This window comes from Oncorhynchus nerka, linkage group LG3 (genome assembly GCF_034236695.1).
Source record: "Oncorhynchus nerka isolate Pitt River linkage group LG3, Oner_Uvic_2.0, whole genome shotgun sequence".
In the NCBI taxonomy this organism is placed as follows: Eukaryota; Metazoa; Chordata; class Actinopteri; order Salmoniformes; family Salmonidae; genus Oncorhynchus; species Oncorhynchus nerka.
Genome location: NC_088398.1, coordinates 32,334,235 through 32,353,854, shown reverse-complemented (window position 1 = coordinate 32,353,854; position 19,620 = coordinate 32,334,235). Strand labels below are relative to the sequence as shown.

Genomic DNA, 19,620 nt, shown 5'->3' with positions numbered 1-19,620 from the left:
TGTACGAGTCTCTGTGTATGGAGTAAAGATGGTCTAGAGTTATTTTCTGTTGTTTAGGCCCCCGCTCCGTGTTTTACCAGAGGCTGCTGTTCTAATCTACCGATACAGCTGTATGTTATTCATGTTGTCATTCAGCCACGACTCAGTGAAACAAGATATTACAGTTAATGTCCCATTGGTAGGATGTACGTGCTTTTAGTTTGTCCACTTTATTCTCCAGCGATTGTACGTTGGCCAATAGTACCGATGGCAAAGGCAGATTAGCCACTCGTCGACCGGATCCTCACAATGGACCCCAATCTCCTTCCGCGAAATCTCAGTCTCTTTTTCCCTGCGAATGACGGGGATGAAGGCCTGTTTGGGTGTCTGGAGTAAATCACTCTCGTCCGACTCATTAAAGAAAAAGTATTCATCCAATTCAAGGTGAGTAATCGCTGTTCTGATGTCCAGAAGCTATTTTCGGTCATAAGAGACGGTAGCAGCAACATTATGTACAAAATAAGTTAAACAAATAAAAATAAAAAATACATTTTATTTTTTAAATAGCACAGTTGGTTAAGAGCTCATAAAATCGACAGCCATTATGCTAAGTATTCTTCAGATACATATTCTATCCTACTGCTGCTAGCTACTGCTGCTGCTGCTAGTTAGTATTGTGAGCATTGCATTGTTAAAAGCAATGATGTCATCTGAGCGAGAGACCTCGGTATATTGTTTTTGTAAAGTTCTGACAGTGTTTCATTGTAAATTTTGATTTCATATAGTTTTGGATTTTGGATCCCGCGGCTCAGTTGAAGTGCACACTACTGCAGTGCATTCGGAAAGTACTCCGACTCCTTGACTTTTTCCACATTTTTTGATGTTACAGACATATTCTAAAATGGATTAAATTAAAAATGTCCCCCTCAATCTACACACAATATCCCATAATGACAAAGCGAAAACAGGTTTAGATTTTTTTTGCAAATTTATTTAACATAAAAAACAGAAATACCTTATTTAAATAAGTATTCAGACCCTTTGCTAAGAGACTCAAAATTGAGCTCAGGTGCATCCTGTTTCCATTGATCATCCTTAAGATGTTTCCAGAACTTGATTGGAGTCCACCTGTAGTAAATTCAATTGATTCGACATGATTTGGAAAGGCACACACCGGTCTACGGTATAAGGTCCCACAGTTGACAGTGCATGTCAGAGCAAAAACCAAGTAATGAGGTCAAAGGAATTGTCCGTAAAGCTCAGAGACAGGACTGTGCAGAGGTACCCTTCTGGGGAAGGGTACAAAAACATTTCTGTAGCATTGAAGATCCCTAAGAAAACAGTGGCCTCCATCATTCTTAAAATGGAGGAAGTTTGGAACCACCAAGACTCTTCTTAGAGCTGGCCGCAGGACCAAACTGAGCAATCAGGAGAGAAGGGCCTTGGTCAGGGACATGACCAAGAACCCCATGTTCACTTGAACAGAGCTCCAGAGGTCCTTTGTGGAGATGGTAGAACCTTCCAGAAGGACAACCATCTCTGCTGCACTCCACCAATCAGGCCTTTATAGTAGAGTGGCCAGACGGAAGCCACTCCTCAGTAAAAGGAACATGACAGCCCACTTGGAGTTGCATAAAGGCACCAAAAGGACTCTTAGACCATGAGAAACAAGATTATCTGGTCTGATGAAACCAAGATTGAACTTGGCCTGAATGCCAAGATTCATGTCTGGCGGAAACCTGGCACCATCCCTACGGTGAAGCACGGTGGTGACAGCATCATGTTGTGGGGATGTTTTTCAGAGGCAGGATTGAGGGATAGATGAAGATGAATGGAGAAAAGTACAGAGAGAACCTTGATGAAAACCTCCAGAGCACTCAGGGCCTCAGACTGGGGCAAAGGTTCACCTTTCAGCAGGACAACGAGCCTAAGCACACAGCTAAGATAATGCAGGAGTGACTTCGGGACAAGTTTCTGAATGTCCTTGAGTGGCCCAGCCAGAGCCCGGACTTGAACCTGATTGCACATCTCTGGAGAGACCTTAAAATAGCTGAGCAGCGGCACTCCCCATCCACCCTGATAGAGCCTGAGAGGATTTGCAGAGAAGAAGAATGTGAGCAACTCCTCAAATACAGGTGTGCCAAGCTTGTAGCATCATACAAAGTACTGAGTAAAAGGTCTGATTACTTATGTAAATGTGATCCATTTTTTTGTCTTTTTATACATTTGCAACAATTTCTTGCTTTGTCATTATGGTGTAATGTGTGTAGATTGATGAGGATGTTTTATTTATTTAATCAATTTTAGAGTAATGCTGTAATGTAACAAAATGTGGAAAAAGTCTGAATACTTTCCGAATGCACTACACACACACACACCTAAAATGTCTAAATTCCATTATTTGACTTTTTTGTGTGTGTGTCTTAGATATTACTGCACTGTTGGAGCTAGGAACACAAGCATTTCGCTACACCCGCAGTAACATCTACTAAATACAGTATGTGTATGCGACCAATACAATTTTATTTTAGTTACTAGAGGAACACAATTTTTTGTTTTAAAATACAATGTTTATATTTCAACACCTTATTGAAGTGACATCCTCTACTTAGCTGTTAGGAGAGGAGGCAGAAATCAATTATAAATCAACAACAAAATGAAACGACCAACCAACCAATTGCAGAGGACGATCAGAGAGCATCTTGGACACATTCTGTCAGAAAATGTCTTGGTGGTGCTAGTCAGTATTACACTTAAACTGTAATGACACTTGTACAGGGAAAATAATAAAGAGGGAGGCAACAGATGATTGAAATTGGTAGATGTATTTGTAATGAAACACTGATGGGTTGTGAATGAGATTATTAGGAATGTGCAGTGAAAATTCGAAACTTCCAAAAGAGCGAGCTAGTTCTCTCTGAATGAAGGACAGTATAAAAATGAAAGAAATGTATGCAGATTTTAAAATTACACACACTAAGTAATGACCCATCAATATATTAGGTAATAGAAAATATAAAAGGAAATAAGGAATAGATGCAAAGCAAACGCTTCAGGATTTCATTCAAAACATATTTTTAGATCATGGGCATGTCATGTAGGCCTACAGTATAGTCTAACTTTTTGTCCTAAAATGCCCCTGGTGGCAGTACTTTTTAGCGTGAGTAAAAAGGAACCACGAACGCATCGCACCAAACGCAGACAATAACAAAAATGTATTGACCATGTCTATGACCAATGCACAGAAAATGTCATATCACCAGTATAAGGAGATCTCATACGATCAACATTATTGTAATGTGTGTTTTCAGCCAGGCGACCCACTACCGTGCACTGACTCAAGTTTCCCAACAAAGCAGCCCATCACTAGGCTATATGCGTAATTTCATTCTGGGCAGTGGCGGTCTCCAGAATTCATCATCAACAGCAAGCCAAAACTGGTTGAATGCAATTCTTTGCTTTCACATTGCAAGATTATATTTCTGGAACTCGCATCTTGGCAGATGTAGGCCTATGTAGACTATTCTAAGCTATTATTCACTGTATAACATGATCAACTGCAATCATCAAGACTATGTTGAGCAAGTTAGCACATTCATTCATTTAAATGGTCAGACTTGACGTTGGTGAATGAAGGCAGGTAGGCTGAACGATTTTTGAACACCCTTCTTTTTCCCGATTGCACAAGAATGTAACCAAAAACAAAAACAAAAAAAATGCATATTTATTTTACGCACACAATTAATACTAGAAATGCTAAATATTAGGCTATATTACAAAAAAAAATGTCTGTTTTCAGACAGTTGCGCGCATGTCAAATATAGAGCATATTCTTGTTTTATCCTATGTCAAAATACAACATTCAACATTCCTATCAATAATAACATAACATATTCAAAATTTTATCAAAGACAGTACAGTATGAAGATAGGCAGAAACGGCTTCTTCAGTAGAGATCCACGATCACACTTGGCGATGTCATGGCGATGTTAAGCTCGCGAAACTCATGCGCAGAAATACGTAAGTGGGTCGTCTCGCGCCAAACTGCGCATGTGCAAGCTGTCAGATAAAGGCCCTCCTTCGATATGAAGTCGTTTCTGAATTAAATGAAAACGTCCGTTTGTCACCTTCAAGAGGCTGGAGTATTCAACTACTTAAGACATTGGCTCGAATCAAGGTTGTGCCTTTACATTTCAAGAACATTAACTAAGGAAGAATTACTCTCATTGAGTTGTCAAACACCAAACCTGGAACTGGTCTGTTGGTCTGTTTCGCAAGCGTTCCCGAAAGTCTTGCGATGTTGTGACTCTGGGTTTAGAAACTCTGTGACTTGACAGTCAGGAAGTGCAATTCAATTCACGGCATGTACCACAGTTCCAATACCGTTACAGTAACAATATAATACTGTCCACTTTACACTGAGATTAGGCAACTTGAATCTTGAGCAGCTCAAATATTGGAAAAATATGCTTCACAGCATTAGCCCAGAACTGCCATATTTCTTCATATTTCATAGAGCTTGGACATAATGGCATCAAATTATTCACGAACTCAAGCATTCGAAAGACTAAAATACATAGCGTGAAGTTACACCGTTTAGCACTACTTACCAGCTTGCTACGGTGTGGGTACTGTAGCAATGTAACCCGTAGCGAAAGGGCCAGAAGTCCGCATTCCCTCAGCTGTGTCGCGGTGTGTGCAGTGCAGATCTTGCACTAAACAAACTGGGGGGCTTGTCAAACTGGAACTACGAAGCCACATTCAGCTGATTAGAACAACAAAAACACAATCTCCCGCTACACAAACACTCAGCGCCGCCGCACGAGACGTCAAAAGGATCCCGCCCCCTTTCCTCGTCTCCCGTTGGCCTGGCTTGCTAGGACATTTTAAATAGATGGGACTTGTGAAGCAAAAGTTCCAACTTTAAATCTTCTTCATACTTCTTATTAATGGGGTTTACAAGGCAAGAGTCCCCACTTTAAATATTCGTCATACTTCTTATAATTACTACCTGGAAAACGATTCCTCTACACGTTTACCCAATTTCAGTTTATGTGACAAAAAAAAGCAAGTATAGTGTACAATCTAAACAGCTGTGAAATATATTTTCCGTATTTCAAGCTGGTGTATAAAACCAAAAGATGCAAAAATGAAACTTAATCACGTGAATCATAGCAATAGCGCACATAGAACATATCTACTATCTCTTCTTAGACTTGCTGTCAATGAGAATGACAGATCTATAATTGATATTTCTATGTGAATTGGGTCACCCAAAAAGTTACATATTGCAGCTTTAAGCTGACACCTCATTCAAACTTTAAAATGTGCAGACCGGTCTAAAGGTCCTGTTGTGATATAATCAACTCCCAGACTTCCAACATACCATTCACTGTGAACAACACAACTTTTGACAAAAATATGCTACACTGAACACTTTCCAAAGTTAAAGTTAAACAGAAAGCATATGAAATCTAACCTCTACTTCCAAACAATTTACATTTTTACAACTGTCACAGAACTTTAGACAAAAACTTAGGGTGTGACATATTGGTCTACTTATCTGCTATTCAAATCAGGAATCCGAACATAATTATCTGCTACCAATAAAAAAGACAGCTTAGTTACCTTACCACATCAACTACTTTTTGTCTCAACCTTTACAAACTGACATTTTCACCACTTTCCCAGCACTTTAGAGGGTATAACACATTGGTATACTTCTCAGCTACTTAAAAAAAAGAGAGCAAAATAACTCAGTTCTCTTTGTATTCACATTGACTCAACTCTTTTGCCAGTTCACGTCAACTATTTTGTGGACCAAGTCCTCTTTGCATTCGCATTGCTATGTTTAGAGAGGAGAGTTTGTGGTCATACGCACATCCTTAAAAACATAGGTGCTGGGCTAATAAAGAATACTAGTATAGAACAAGTTAAAGCTCCCAATTCACCACTTATTGACAACGTTTTGATCCGAAACGGATCTTCGTCAGGTCAAGCACATAGTGTTCACATCCCAAAATATACACATTTCACCTCACAAGACATGACGCATGGTGGATGCAAAAAAACATTTGTATATCTCTAATAGTTAAAAAAAAAAAACCAATGAGATGGGTGCATGTAATGGTTCCAGAAAATAATAATATGTATACCAAATGTGTCATTCCTCTAGGTAACCCTGCTGTCTGAAACGCTCATCCAGATGGTCAGTTTGTTTGACATAGTCACTCTGTGTACTACAAATCCTACATATGCGACTGTATTGGCTAATGGGGAGGCTCTTTTTTAGCGGAGTAGGGTGGAAGCGGTCGTTGAGTATAGATCCGTACTAACCCCCCCCATCCCTCTTATTCAAAATGTCAAGAAAACGTATTTCATGCGCATCAAATGTGAGGGTGAATTTCAATGTAATTGATGAAGGAGTGGAATCAATGAAGTTCCTCTGCGGTGCCCTGAAATAGAACGAATATGTCATCAATTAAGCATTTTCAGAGTCTAATATGTCGCAAGAATGAATTATTAGGGCTGAAAATCACATTCTTCTTCTAAAAAATAAAAAAACACATTCAGATTGGCATAATTCGGTGACATTTTACTACCCATAGCAGTTTGCCAGTGGGTCGTTGACTGAGGTAGTGTGTCATGGCTTCTAGGCCTCCCTGGTGGGGGATGTTAGTATACAGTTAGTATACAGTGATTCAACGTCAAAACAAGCCATAAACATCTCCCCATTGATATTGTGCATTGTCTTGAGGGTGTTAATCATGTCCATAGAATCACGTACATGTGCAATGAGTCACACCACACTGGTTTTTAAAAATAAATCTATAAAAGCAGAAGTATTTTCAGTCAATGGAGGCCACAATAGGTCTCTCTGGTGGCTTATCCAGACGTTTGTGGATTTTTGGTAAGGTATGAATGATGCTCCTGATTGGATAGTCTACTTTCATGAACTCATATTCTTTTTGCATAATGTTTCCACTTTCCATAAGAGACATCAGCTTGCAGTGAATCTCTTCTTTGAACAGTGGTGTAAAGTCAAGCTTTCTGATAGAAAGCGGTGTTGTCCATTGTCCCCGGATCTCATTCACATAGTCATCACGGTTTAACAACACCACAGCTCCGCCCTTGTCAGCATTACTCACTATCAAAGTGGAATCATTTTTTTAAATGTCAAATGCTTGCCTCTGTTCTTTAGGGAGATTAATGTAGACTCTGTATTCTCGTTTCTTATTCAAAATTGGAAATATTTTTCCACCAATCTGCAGTATGTTTCTAGGGAGAGATTTCTGTATCTGGGTGGACAAAAAGTGGATTTAGCTCAAAAAGGTTTTTTTCGTTCTATGGAAAATGTCATTCTACATTGTGTCACCCATAGTCTGAACACTCATCTCACCCATACTTGACAAATCCACATTTGGAGTCTTATCATTTATGGGACAAAATAACTCCATAAGTCTCAATGTACGAAATAATTTCTAAATCTCTATTATTATTAGAGATATACAAATGTTTTTTTGCACCCACTATGCATCATGTCCGCAATGGTCATGTGAGGTGAAATGTATATATTTTGGGATGTGAACACTCAGTGTGTTTGACCTGACGAAGATCCGTTTCAGATCGAAACATTGTCAATAAGCAGTGAATTAGGAGCTTTATAACAGTAGCCTTCTTGTTCTATACTATGTTTAGAAAATAACCAATATTTTTCCCAACATGCAATCTGGGTTTTTACAAAGTGCAGGACAAGCCATTTAATCAGAATGCATTAGATAATGCCTACTTACATTTTGGAAGCTAATACAGTGCATTTAGTTTAACTATGACATTTACAGTATATTTGGAAAGTATTCAGACCCCTTGACTTTTTTTTTTACCAAACAGCCTTATTCTAAAATGGATTAAATAAAAACATGTCCTCATCAATCTACACACAATAACCCATAATAACAATGCCAAAACAGGCTTTTAGAAATTTTTGCAAATGTAGAAAAAAACTAAACAGAAAAACCTTATTTACATAAGTATTCAGACCCTTTGCTATGAGACTTGAAATTGAGCTCAGGTGCATTCTGTTTCTACAACTTGATTGGGGTCCACCTGTGGTAAATTCAATTGATTGGACATGATTTGGAAAGGCACACACCTGTCTACAGTATTTAAGGTCCCACAGTTGACAGTGCATGTCAGAGCAAAAACCAAGCAATGAGGTCAAAGGAATTGTCCGTACAGCTCTGAGACAGGACAGGTGTCGAGGCACAGATCTGAGTTTTCAGCATTGTGCACCATTCTCTAAATAACTGAACTGCCTAGTTTGCCTGTCTGTAAAGAGAAGTTAATCCTGCTACTCTGATTCAATAGAGCGAAGCAGTCTCCACTCACCCAAAAATCGAAATTTCTTCTATTTGTCCCAGACAATTTCTCACAGACCTCAAAAGCAGTCTCCTGATGTGGTTTAAGCATAGTTATTTTTCTATTTAAAAAGTGTAATTTTCAGAGCGAACAAATGAGCGCAAACCAGATGGGATGGCGTATTGCTGCAGAATGCTGTGGTAGCCATGCTGGTTAAGTGTGCCTTGAATTCTAAATAAATCACTGACCGTGTCACCAGCAAAGCACGCCCACACCAATCACACCTCTTCCTCCATGATTCACAGTGGGAACCACACATGCAGAGATCATCCGTTCACCTACAAAGCCACGGTGGTTGGAACTAAAAATCTCACATTTGGACCCATCAGACCAAACGACAGATTTTCACCGATCTAATGTCCATTGCTCGTGTTTCTTGGCCCAAACAAGTCTCTTCTTATTGGTGTCCTTTAGTAGTGGTTTCTTTGCAGCAATTCAACCATGAAGGCCTGATTCACACAGTCTCCTTTGAACAGTTGAGATGTGTCTGTTACTTGAACTCTGTGAATTATTTATTTGGGCTGCAATTTCTGAAGTTGGTAACTCTAATGAACTTGTTCTCTGCAGCAGAGGTAACTCTGGCTCTTTCTTTCCTTTGGCGGTCCTCATGAGAGCCAGTTTCATTATAGAGCTTGATGATTTTTGCGACTGCCAAAAAAGTTCTTTACATTTTCCACATTGACTGACCTTCATGTCTTCAAGTAATTATGGACTGTCATTTCTCTTTGCTTATTTGAGCTTTTCTTGCCATAATATGGACTTGGTTTTTTACCAAATGGGGCCATCTTCTGTGTACCACCCCTACCTTGACACAATACAACTGATTGGCTCTCAAATGCATTAAGGAGGAAAGAAATTCCAGGCACACCTGTTATATGCATTCCAGGTGACTACCTCATGAAGCTGGTTGAGAGAATGCCAAGAGTGTGCAAAGCTGTCAAGGCAAAGCTGTCAAGGCAAAGGGTGGCTATGAAGAATCTCAAATATATTCACCAATTACTTCACAGTCCACGAGCCGTTCTCGTTGTCCGCTCCGTTATCTAGGGGTAATCCTAAAAGTCGAGTCCTCAAACAATCCGGTTCGGTACACAAGGGGGGTAATCCGACAGTCCAGGTCACAACAGGTAATCTCACAGATATTGTTCTCTCTTCTCCCACTCTTCATAACACACATTTTTCCCTCCTTTCGCTGCCCCTTTGTGCAGGCCACTTCCTCTTTTATCCCCAAGCACTCATTGGCTTAATGATCCACAGCCACGCCTCGTTGGGGCAGGAAGTCCATATAAGGCTCGGGGGTAGAGCCAGCGGGCTGCAAGATATTTCCCTTCAATAACCACTCCCCTCACCTCTCCCTGCCATCTGCCACAATAGTTTTGATGTCTTCACTATTCAAATAGTAAAAAAAAAGAAAATCCTTGAATGAGTATGTGTGTCCAAGCTTTTGACTGGTACTGTACATGTTAGTGAGAGTCACCTTTCCACAGTCAGACGCTACAGACAGAAGTTGGCAGATCGGTGGTACCGATTTCAGACGAGTCTCACAACACTTGTGGAGGGTCGTAGGGCAAAACAACCAATATGTTCATGTTAGTGAGAGTCACGTCTTTCCACAGAGGGGTCATAATAGTTTGTCGGCCAAACCGTTCGGACGCTACAGAAGAAGTTTTGAGAAAAACTATTTTCAGGATGCCTCATCATAAGCCACGGGAAGTAGGGTACTGCACCGGGACATTAATAGTCCTGTATTAGCCGTCTGCAGCCCAGGCAAAACTCTAGCTCTGAATTTTAAGTCAAATGTTGAGTAAACAGCCCGTTGCCAACCTAGCTAGTTTTTTATTTTATTTAACGAGGCAAGTCAGCTAAGAACAAATTCTTATTTTCTATGACGGCCTAGGAACAGTGGGTTAACTGCCTGTTCAGATTCGTACCTTGTCAGCTCGGGGGTTTGAACTTGCAACCTTCTGGTTACTAGTCCAACGCTCTAACCACTAGGCTACCCTGCCGCCCCAGGGACACGACAGCTAGCGAGCAGGCGATATCATCCTGCTTATCGGCTGTTTAGTATGAAAGACCAGAGAGGACATATTACAAAAAAAAGATTCCCTTGTTATGTCGAGATCACAACTTATGTACAGTATCTCACGATCAATACATAAAACACTTTTTGTCGATCACCAGATCATTTTCTAATGATCACGACATAACACAAGTTGTTTAGTCAATCACAATATCATTTTCTCATGGACACAACATAACAAAAGTTGTTTTGTCAAGATCACAAGATAAAGTCTATGAATAGGAGTGGATGTATTGATGATAGATTGACAGTGTGGCTGAGGAAGGTGGATCAGCGCATGTTTTTATTGATTGCTACACTAAGGGATGATACATGTCATTGCTAACATTATGCTTTCATTTGTGTTTGGAGCTTATCAGTTTATAAGTTAAAATGTTAGTAAGCTAAATGTCCCTTACCTTGAACTAAGAGCTCATGGGTCAATTAAGCCTTATTGGGACATTTAGGCCCTGAACAATGCCTGACAGGCAACGCTGTGCCACCCCCAAGACCACAGCCAATCGCATGCAAGCAACAATGCATCTAATTTGGCTAGTCTTGTGAGCGAGCTAATCTGCATGTAGTTCACATTAGGATGAAGTAGCCTTCCAATCTAAGATTGCATCATATCACCTTTCAATATTAGTTATCAACTAATATAAAAGCATGTTATCTTGAACATCAGTGTCATTTAATAATATGCACAGGTGTGATAGTTGTATAAATGAATCACAATCTACACCTACTCATTAGAAAAAAACATCAACAGCTCTAATGCAATATTAGCTTCACATTTATACACCACTGTTCTGGCTTTTAATCATTCTTAAACAGTCAGTAAAAGTTTATTTAGTCATTTAAAAAAATCATGGCCTGTATGATATGCATGCAAGTTTACCTGTAATGTCCATAACGATGGAGCAGCAGACCAGGTAATATGCCAGAGGAGGACTCTATACCGTAGGATAATTATTCTGGTCGCTGTCAACTTCATTCATTAACAGGTACTCAAGAGATTGATTATTACTTGTTTATTTGTTATTCATTTCAGATATTTCCATTTTAGGATAGTTGTTCACTGAATTGCTAGCACTAGTTGCTCATGCTGCTACAGTGACTATGTGACACGTTCATTTAACCCTCCATTTTTCTCTCTGAAATATGTAGTTGATTTATTTTGATTGTCATAAGGTTCCATGACTTTGTCCACACAGGGCATCTGAACACACAAAATACATTTTGAGGATTTCCGTAACATTTTGGGTGTTTTATTTAACTTTTGTACACCTGTGGTGTTCCCGGTCATATATGACCGGTCATTAGAAATGAATGGGTGAGACTACAATTAGTGTATAAAATTGAGTTCAGGCACATGCCCATTCATCAGATGGGCACACTTCCTCTCACAGACCCCCACATGAATGTGTGTTTGAGCACACACACACACACACACACACACACACACACACACACACACACCTCACTCCCCTTCTTGGCTTCCATGGTAACCCCCACAGGAACCTTTCCCCAATAGAATCTTTCCCCCACGGGAACCACACCTTTTGGCATTCTCACAAACAATCGCAACATTGTTTCAATAATATATACAACTTTTCTCGCAGCTCTGGTATATAAAGCTTTTTTGAGGCCTTTCTCACAATTCATTCAGTGGCAGCACAATGACCAAACGATAAACTGTATGTGAGACTCTTGATCATATCTTTGATCATGACACTATCCTTTTTTTTCTTCCAAGATGGCATAGCAGTTCAGGCGTCTTTTGTCCTCGTCTTGTCATGTCCCGTATATATATATATATATATATATTTACAACTTTTTTCACATACATTTTATTTTTATTTTCCATCAACTCATCTTCAAAACACTCTCCTGCAACCCGCCTCACCAATTTATATTTATAAAAAAGTATTATTTACCTCAAATCTGTAATCCTCCAAGAAGCTAGCCAGAAACTCCAAGAAGCTAGCCAGAAACTAGCCAGAAGCTAGCCAGGAGCTAGCCAGAAGCTAGCCCAGAAGCTAATCCAGAAGCTAATCAGAAGCTAGTTCAGAAGCTAGTTAGCTTCTTTACTGGCAAATCGTTAGTATTCAGCTAACCACGGTTTGTGGTCATCAGCTATCCTTTAGCTAGAAAATCAATCGCCAGTTTTGTACGGCGCAGCGCAGCGCGGCTCGGAACGGAACATACCGGACCAATTTTTCTCTCCATGTCCCTGGATTTCAACTGCTCTCTGGACATTCATACCTGGATCTCACAGCTAGCTAGCTGCTATCCGTGTGACTATCGGCTTTCGTCGATTCCGGAGCAAACATCAATTATTCCGGAGCTAGCCAGCTCCGTCAATCACTCCTGAGTTCCATCAATCACTCCTGGGCTGCAGTCACCTATCCGGACCCGTTTTACTGCCTACGCGGAGCCCCACCGGGCCTTCACAACTGGACTGCCGACGTTATCTACCCGAAGGAGTTATCCGGCTGGCTCATCCGTCGCGACGTTACCTGAACGCCCATCTGCGGCCTGCTAACCGCTAGCTGTCTTACCGGCTGCTATCTGAATAGACAATCGGACAATTTCTTTATTTTTATTATTATTATGTTTTCTTCTTGGGCCTCTATAACTATATCTATTGTTTTTCTTTTTGTTGTTGTTGTGTGATTTGGATTAATCCCCTCTACCACACGGAACCCCACTAATCTACTGACGGAACGCAAGAGGTGGCTAATAACAGACCTCCATCCTATGCTAGCTTGCTACCGATGGCCTGGCTATCTGTCTAAATCGCCGTGACCCCCAACCAACCTCTCCACTCACTGGACCCTTTTGATCACTCGACTAAGCATGCCTCTCCTTAATGTCAATATGTCTTGTCCATTGCTGTTCTGGTTAGTGTTTATTGGCTTATTTCACTGTAGAGCCTCTAGTCCTGCTCACTATACCTTATCCAACCTATTAGTTCCACCACCCACACATGCAATGACATCTCCTGGTTTCAATGATGTTTCTAGAGACAATATCTCTCTCTTCATCACTCAATACCTAGGTTTACCTCCACTGTATTCACATCCTACCATACCTTTGTCTGTACATTATACCTTGATGCTATTTTATCGCCCCCAGAAACCTCCTTTTACTCTCTGTTCCAGACGTTCTAAACGACCAATTCTTATTGCTTTTAGCCTCACCCTTATTCTACTCCTCCTATGTTCCTCTGGCGATGTAGAGGTGAATCCAGGCCCTGCAGTGCCTAGCTCCACTCCTATTCCCCAGGCGCTCTCTTTTGACGACTTCTGTAACCGTAATAGCCTTGGTTTCATGCATGTTAACATTAGAAGCCTCCTCCCTAAGTTTGTTCTATTCACTGCTTTAGCACACTCTGCCAACCCGGATGTTCTAGCTGTGTCTGAATCCTGGCTTAGGAAGACCACCAAAAATTCTGAAATTTTTATTCCAAACTACAACATTTTCAGACAAGATAGAACTGCCAAAGGGGGCGGTGTTGCAATCTACTGCAAATGTAGCCTGCAGAGTTCTGTCCTACTATCCAGGTCTGTACCCAAACAATTTGAACTTCTACTTTTAAAAATCCACCTCTCTAAAAACAAGTCTCTCACCGTTGCCGCCTGCTATAGACCACCCTCTGCCCCCAGCTGTGCTCTGGACACCATATGTGAACTGATTGCCCCCCATCTATCTTCAGAGCTCGTGCTGCTAGGCGACCTAAACTGGAACATGCTTACATTTACATCATTTAAGTCATTTAGCAGACGCTCTTATCCAGAGCGACTTACAAATTGGTGCTTTCACCTTATGACATCCAGTGGAACAGCCACTTTACAATAGTGCATCTAGGTCTTTTAAGGGGGGAGGGGGAGAAGGATTACTTTATCCTATCCTAGGTATTCCTTAAAGAGGTGGGGTTTCAGGTGTCTCCGGAAGGTGGTGATTGACTCCGCTGTCCTGGCGTCGTGAGGGAGTTTGTTCCACCATTGGGGGGCCAGAGCAGCGAACAGTTTTGACTGGGCTGAGCGGGAACTGTACTTCCTCAGTGGTAGGGAGGCGAGCAGGCCAGAGGTGGATGAACGCAGTGCCCTTGTTTGGGTGTAGGGCCTGATCAGAGCCTGGAGGTAGTGAGGTGCCGTTCCCCTCACAGCTCCGTAGGCAAGCACCATGGTCTTGTAGCGGATGCGAGCTTCAACTGGAAGCCAGTGGAGAGAGCGGAGGAGCGGGGTGACGTGAGAGAACTTGGGAAGGTTGAACACCAGACGGGCTGCGGCGTTCTGGATGAGTTGTAGGGGTTTAATGGCACAGGCAGGGAGCCCAGCCAACAGCGAGTTGCAGTAATCCAGACGGGAGATGACAAGTGCCTGGATTAGGACCTGCGCCGCTTCCTGTGTGAGGCAGGGTCGTACTCTGCGGATGTTGTAGAGCATGAACCTACAGGAACGGGCCACCGCCTTGATGTTATTTGAGAACGACAGGGTGTTGTCCAGGATCACGCCAAGGTTCTTAGCGCTCTGGGACGAGGACACAATGGAGTTGTCAACCGTGATGGCGAGATCATGGAACGGGCAGTCCTTCCCCGGGAGGAAGAGCAGCTCCGTCTTGCCGAGGTTCAGCTTGAGGTGATGATCCGTCATCCACACTGATATGTCTGCCAGACATGCAGAGATGCGATTCGCCACCTGGTCGTCAGAAGGGGGAAAGGAGAAGATTAATTGTGTGTCGTCTGCATAGCAATGATAGGAGAGACCATGTGAGGTTATGACAGAGCCAAGTGACTTGGTGTATAGCGAGAATAGGAGAGGGCCTAGAACAGAGCCCTGGGGGACACCAGTGGTGAGAGCACGTGGTGAGGAGACGGATTCTCGCCACGCCACCTGGTAGGAGCGACCTGTCAGGTAGGACGCAATCCAAGCGTGGGCCGCGCCGGAGATGCCCAACTCGGAGAGGGTGGAGAGGAGGATCTGATGGTTCACAGTATCGAAGGCAGCCGATAGGTCTAGAAGGATGAGAGCAGAGGAGAGAGAGTTAGCTTTAGCAGTGCGGAGCGCCTCCGTGATACAGAGAAGAGCAGTCTCAGTTGAATGACTAGTCTTGAAACCTGACTGATTTGGATCAAGAAGGTCATTCTGAGAGAGATAGCGGGAGAGCTGGTCAAGGACGGCACGTTCAAGAGTTTTGGAGAGAAAAGAAAGAAGGGATACTGGTCTGTAGTTGTTGACATCGGAGGGATCGAGTGTAGGTTTTTTCAGAAGGGGTGCAACTCTCGCTCTCTTGAAGACGGGAGGGACGTAGCCAGCGGTCAGGGATGAGTTGATGAGCGAGGTGAGGTAAGGGAGAAGGTCACCGGAGATGGTCTGGAGAAGAGAGGAGGGGATAGGGTCAAGCGGGCAGGTTGTTGGGCGGCCGGCCGTCACAAGACGTGAGATGTCATCTGGAGAGAGAGGGGAGAAAGAGGTCAGAGCACAGGGTAGGGCAGTGTGAGCAGAACCAGCGGTGTCGTTTGACTTAGCAAACGAGGATCGGATGTCGTCGACCTTCTTTTCAAAATGGTTGACGAAGTCATCTGCAGAGAGGGAGGAGGGGGGAGGGGGAGGAGGATTCAAGAGGGAGGAGAAGGTGGCAAAGAGCTTCCTAGGGTTAGAGGCAGATGCTTGGAATTTAGAGTGGTAGAAAGTGGCTTTAGCAGCAGAGACAGAGGAGGAAAATGTAGAGAGGAGGGAGTGAAAGGATGCCAGGTCTGCAGGGAGGCGAGTTTTCCTCCATTTCCGCTCGGCTGCCCGGAGCCCTGTTCTGTGAGCTCGCAATGAGTCGTCGAGCCACGGAGCGGGAGGGGAGGACCGAGCCGGCCTGGAGGATAGGGGACATAGAGAGTCAAAGGATGCAGAAAGGGAGGAGAGGAGGGTTGAGGAGGCAGAATCAGGAGATAGGTTGGAGAAGGTTTGAGCAGAGGGAAGAGATGATAGGATGGAAGAGGAGAGAGTAGCGGGGGAGAGAGAGCGAAGGTTGGGACGGCGCGATACCATCCGAGTAGGGGCAGTGTGGGAAGTGTTGGATGAGAGCGAGAGGGAAAAGGATACAAGGTAGTGGTCGGAGACTTGGAGGGGAGTTGCAATGAGGTTAGTGGAGGAACAGCATCTAGTAAAGATGAGGTCGAGCGTATTGCCTGCCTTGTGAGTAGGGGGGGAAGGTGAGAGGGTGAGGTCAAAAGAGGAGAGGAGTGGAAAGAAGGAGGCAGAGAGGAATGAGTCAAAGGTAGACGTGGGGAGGTTAAAGTCGCCCAGAACTGTGAGAGGTGAGCCGTCCTCAGGAAAGGAGCTTATCAAGGCATCAAGCTCATTGATGAACTCTCCGAGGGAACCTGGAGGGCGATAAATGATAAGGATGTTAAGCTTGAAAGGGCTGGTAACTGTAACACCCCAGCCATCCTACAATCTAAACTTGATGCCCTCAATCTCACACAAATTATCAATGAACCTACCAGGTACCTCCCCAAAGCCTTAAACACGGGCACCCTCATAGATATCATCCTAACCAACTTCCCCTCTAAATACACCTCTGCTGTCTTCAACCAAGATCTCAGCGATCACTGCCTCATTGCCTGCATCTGTAATGGGTCAGCGGTCAAACGACCTCCACTCATCACTGTAAAACGCTCCCTGAAACACTTCAGCGAGCAGGCCTTTCTAATCGACCTGGCCGGGGTATCCTGGAAGGATATTGATCTCATCCCGTCAGTAGAGGATGCCTGGATATTTTTTTTAAATGCCTTCCTAACCATCTTAAATAAACATGCCCCATTCAAGAAATTTAGAACCAGGAACAGATATAGCCCTTGGTTCTCCCCAGACCTGACTGCCCTTAACCAACACAAAAACATCCTATGGCGTTCTGCATTAGCATCAAACATCCTCCGTGATATGCAGCTGTTCAGGGAAGCTATAAACCATTATACACAGGCAGTTAGAAAAGCCAAGGATAGCTTTTTCAAGCAGAAATTTGCTTCCTGCAACACTAACTCAAAAAAGTTCTGGGACACTGTAAAGTCCATGGAGAATAAGAACACCTCCTCCCAGCTGCCCACTGCACTGAAGATAGGAAACACTGTCACCACTGATAAATCCACCATAATTGAGAATTTCAATAAGCATTTTTCTACGGCTGGCCATGCTTTCCACCTGGCTACTCCTACCCCAGTCAACAGCACTGCACCCCCAACAGCAACTCGCGCAAGCCTTCCCCATTTCTCCTTCTCCCAAATCCGTTGAGCTGATGTTCTGAAAGAGCTGCAAAATCTGGACCCCTACAAATCAGCCGGGCTAGACAATCTGGACCCTTTCTTTCTAAAATTATCTGCCGAAATTGTTGCCACCCCTATTACTAGCCTGTTCAACCTCTCGTGTCGTCTGAGATTCCCAAAGATTGGAAAGCAGCTGTGGTCATCCCCCTCTTCAAAGGGGGGGACACTCTTGACCCAAACTGCTACAGACCTATATCTATCCTACCATGCCTTTCTAAGGTCTTCGAAAGCCAAGTCAACAAACAGATTACCGACCATTTCGAATCTCACCATACCTTCTCTGCTATGCAATCTGGTTTCAGAGCTGGTCATGGGTGCACCTCAGCCACGCTCAAGGTCCTAAACGATATCTTAACCGCCATCGATAAGAAACATTACTGTGCAGCCGTATTCATTGATCTGGCCAAGGCTTTCGACTCTGTCAATCACCACATCCTCATCGGCAGACTCGACAGCCTTGGTTTCTCAAATGATTGCCTCGCCTGGTTCACCAACTACTTCTCTGATAGAGTTCAGTGTGTCAAATCGGAGGGTCTGCTGTCCGGGCCTCTGGCAGTCTCTATGGGTGTGCCACAGGGTTCTTCTTGGACCGACTCTCTTCTCTGTATACATCAATGAGGTCGCTCTTGCTGCTGGTGAGTCTCTGATCCACCTCTACGCAGACGACACCATTCTGTATACTTCTGGCCCTTCTTTGGACACTGTGTTAACAACCCTCCAGGCAAGCTTCAATGCCATACAACTCTCCTTCTGTGGCCTCCAATTGCTCTTAAATACAAGTAAAACTAAATGCATGCTCTTCAACCGATCGCTACCTGCACCTACCCGCCTGTCCAACATCACTACTCTGGACGGCTCTGACTTAGAATACGTGGACAACTACAAATACTTAGGTGTCTGGTTAGACTGTAAACTCTCCTTCCAGACCCATATCAAACATCTCCAATCCAAAGTTAAATCTAGAATTAGCTTCCTATTTCGCAACAAAGCATCCTTCACTCATGCTACCAAACATACCCTTGTAAAACTGACCATCCTACCAATCCTCGACTTTGGCGATGTCATTTACAAAATAGCCTCCAATACCCTACTCAACAAATTGGATGCAGTCTATCACAGTGCAATCCGTTTTGTCACCAAAGCCCCATATACTACCCACCATTGCGACCTGTACGCTCTCGTTGGCTGGCCCTCGCTTCATACTCGTCGCCAAACCCACTGGCTCCATGTCATCTACAAGACCCTGCTAGGTAAAGTCCCCCCTTATCTCAGCTCGCTGGTCACCATAGCATCTCCCACCTGTAGCACACGCTCCAGCAGGTATATCTCTCTAGTCACCCCCAAAACCAACTCTCCTTCTAGTTCTCTGCTGCCAATGACTGGAACGAACTACAAAAATCTCTGAAACTGGAAACACTTATCTCCCTCACTAGCTTTAAGCACCAACTGTCAGAGCAGCTCACAGATTACTGCACCTGTACATAGCCCACCTATAATTTAGCCCAAACAACTACCTCTTTCCCAACTGTATTTAATTTATTTATTTATTTTGCTCCTTTGCACCCCATTATTTTTATTTCTACTTTGCACATTCTTCCATTGCAAAACTACCATTCCAGTGTTTTACTTGCTATATTGTATTTACTTTGCCACCATGGCCTTTTTTACCTTTACCTCCCTTCTCACCTCATTTGCTCACATTGTATATAGACTTGTTTATACTGTATTATTGACTGTATGTTTGTTTTACTCCATGTGTAACTCTGTGTCGTTGTATGTGTCGAACTGCTTTGCTTTATCTTGGCCAGGTCGCAATTGTAAATGAGAACTTGTTCTTAACTTGCCT

General features: G+C 43.1%; 1 protein-coding gene across 1 annotated transcript in view; it reads right to left on the bottom strand.

Annotated features, from left to right (window-relative positions):
* Positions 1-14,336, bottom strand: part of LOC115106891 (transcription factor HIVEP3) — a 103,326-nt gene extending 88,990 nt beyond the window's left edge. Inside the window, 1 exon segment of the mRNA XM_029630085.2 lies at positions 4,590-14,336. The gene's annotated coding sequence lies outside the window, so the exon portion shown is untranslated.
* Between the last annotated feature and the right edge of the window lie 5,284 nt (positions 14,337-19,620).